The following is a 3,457-nucleotide window of genomic DNA, read 5'->3' as shown; positions in this document are numbered from 1 at the left end:
TCAGAGGGCTCTGAATGAATTAAAGGATAAGTTGGTGTTCGCGCCGATCTTGAGAGGTCCAAATTGGGCCCTACCTTTCCACATCCACACTGATGCCTCGAACAAAGCCATAGGGGCAGCCTTAGGACAAGTTGAGGAAAAACTTCCATATGCCATATACTTTGTCAGCAAAAACTTATCCAAGGTAGAATTGAATTATACTGTAACTGAGAAGGAGTTCCTGGCCGTGGTCCATTCCCTGAACAAGTTCCGACACTACATCACTGGCTATCAAACATTTTTACATATTGATCATGCTACAATTAGATATTTAATGAAGAAACTTGATGTGAATGCTTGTATTATTAGATGGTTACTTTTGTTGCGGCAGTTTGATTTGACTATCGTTGACAAACCAGGTAAAGAAAATTTTGTTGCTGACTTCTTGTCTAGATTGGATTTACCTGCAGGTGAAGAAGGAACAGTGGATGACCAGATGCCAGATGAACATCTGTTTGCTATCTCAATACTCTCTCCCTAGTTTGCTGATATAGCAAACTACCTGGTCTCAACACAGTTCCCTCCACATCTATCCTCAAAGGAGAAGAGCAGAATAATGAGGAAGAGTGCCTCATTCACTTGCATTGGGGGCAACCTATTCAAACTTGGCCCCGATCAGATCTTAAGGCATTGTGTAAGGTAGGAGGAAGTCTTTGACATCCACCTAACCTGTCACGATGGGCCGTGTGGAGGACATTTTGTAGCCAAGAGGACTGCCTTCAAAATTCTACAGGCAGGCTACTATTGGCCCACTCTTCATCAAGATGTCAGAAGATATATCAGCCAATGTGACCGATGCCAAAGGATGGGGAAACCGACTCCAAGGGACGAAATGCCTCTCCAACCTCAATTGACTCTTGAGCCATTTGAGAAGTGGGGTATGGATTTTGTGGGTCCTATCAACCCTCCTTCAAGGCAAAGGTCTTACATCATTGTGTGCACAGACTATCTGACAAAGTGGGCGGAAACCAAGGCAATCAAAGCAACAACAGAAGAAAAGGTGGCATAATTTTTAAGAGAAAACATCTTTTACAAATTTGGCTGCCCAAGAGAGTCAGTCATTGATCAAGGAAGCCAGTTCACCTCCAACTTAATTGAAGACTTGCCCGCTCATCACAAGATCAAGCATCAGACTTCCACCCCATATCATCCTCAAGCAAATGGGCAGGTGGAAGTCACCAATAGAGAATTACAAGGGATTTTGACTAAGGTGGTGAGCAGCAGCAGAAAGGATTGGGCAGATCGCCTGGTTGAGGCCACTTGGGCCTACAACACCACTTGGAAGACCACAACCAGTTTCACACCTTATGAGCTGGTCTATGGGAAGAGAGCTTTGCTGTCAATTGAGTTTGAGTACAACACATTGAGGATGGCAGCTCAACTGGACCTAGATCTCAGCCATGCTCAACAAGAAAGGTTATTGCAGCTGAATGGGTTAGATTAACACCGAATGCAAGACCTCCTCCACTCAGAAGTGGTTCAACTTCAGAGGAAGATATGGCATGACCGGCACCTCAATGACAAACAATTCCAGCCAGGAGATTGGGTGCTGCTGTATGATTCCAGACATAAGGATTTCAAGGGGAAGTTGAGGACAAGATGGTTAGGACCATATGTAGTGGAGAAGTGCAATGACAATGGTTCTGTCCTTATCCAGACCATTGATGAAGAAGCCCTCCCCATGCTCATCAATGGGCATCGACTAAAGATCTAGAGGAAACCTCTTTCGAGGCAAGAGTTCATCAAAACTGTGGAAAAATCAGTGCTAGTCATAGAGAAGGTTCTGCCTCTGTTTTGGGCACACCCTGAGCATCATTATACATAAAAAAAAAAAAATGCAATAAAAAAGATCCTTGGGTGAAAACCTTTCTGATGTGCCCAAGGCAGATGATATGGGTGAAAACCTCATTGAGGCGCCCCTACTGTCTCTCTGAAAAAGAATTGGAATAAAAAGATCCTTGGGTGAAAACCTCTCTAAGATGCCCAAGGCAGATAGTAGGAGTGAAAACCTCATTGAGGCACCCCTGCTGTCTCTAAAAAAAAAAAAACAAAACAAAAAGAAAGGAAAATAAAAAAGAAGAAGGAAGAAACAGAGAAAAAAAACAAGTTTAATCTCTAGAAATTGTTGGAGGTTGCAGGAACACAATGCAAAAAGGAGGCCTCTCAACTCAAGGACAAGGGTCCCTACCAAGCTACCAGGAAACCTCACATACACTCCCTCCATGAACACTCATTTTTTTCCAAGGTTTGGACACAATCTGGTCATGGTTTAGCCTTCTACAGGAAGCTACAGGACTTTCTACAGGAAGTTCTGTATTTCTACAAGAAACATCCTGTAGAGCCTTTGGGCGGGCTAGGACTGATTATGAAGAAGAATTTGAAGCTTGAAGTCCATTGAGGAGGCATGAAACCACTCTTTTCTTCCATCCTCCTTTTCACCACCATTTCTGCCATATGGTCGAATATACCTGCATAGTCATACCAGAACATTGTTTTCTCAGATAATTTTTTTTTTTTTAAGTAGGAAATAAAGCATGCAGAGGCTCGCACACTTTACCTGTCAAGGCGATCTCAGGACCCTGCACCTGTGAACGCGACTCAATTATTTTGGCATGCACCCCAGGAGGAGAAACGGCTACAGGATGTCCTACAGGAATCCTGTAGCAATTGATCCGGCTGGAGCACATACCATGGAGACACCAACAGCTCATGAAGCCGGTGCATGCAGCATTCACCACCAGGAAATCAGGTCTCAAGGTCTCGTAGCCAGTAGTAGCCAATGAAGAGGAGCTTCAGCACCCGTACACGAAGAAACAACAAGCATATCCATCATTCCTCGTCTTGAAGCCTGAAAAAACCCACGTCCACGGCCGCACAGGTAAGTGCCTAACCTTATTTCGTCAAATTACATAAGCTATACTCTAAATGTGCATGACAGTGAGAATGAACGGATTGAACAAGTCGGGTAGCCATTCAACTGGCCACCACAACCAGTCTGACAGCCTCGTATGATCTGAATGTGCTTGGTTATGTCGAAAAGATGGGAAATTGACACGTGGGAAGCGTCCAGTCGGAGAGAAGCAGCAGTATAACAGGAATGGTAGCGGTGAATGCAGAGGGAAGAATTCGGCGGTCAGGGACACGCCGAGGAATGATGGTTGTGATGTCGGCCAATGGATCGACTGGGACAGCTCACCCCCATGCCATGAATTCCGCAGCAATTCAAAATCGACCAGCTGAATAACTTATGATACACTGCAGTCATTTACTCACAACAATTTTGCAGTCGAGTACACGTCTTCAATCCTCTGCAAGTTGTTAGCCCGAGTTCTCGGCCTGTTCCAACGTCTTGTTGCTACTCAGAAAGTCCATAACCACTGTAACGTTCTCCAGAATCCGTGCACGATTTCTACAGGAA

The sequence above is a fragment of the Pinus tabuliformis genome, chromosome 1_1 (assembly GCF_031772625.1).
Source record: "Pinus tabuliformis cultivar Carrire ecotype Pingquan chromosome 1_1, CPIR1, whole genome shotgun sequence".
NCBI classification, from domain to species: Eukaryota; Viridiplantae; Streptophyta; class Pinopsida; order Pinales; family Pinaceae; genus Pinus; species Pinus tabuliformis.
Note: the sequence above shows the minus strand (reverse complement) of the source record.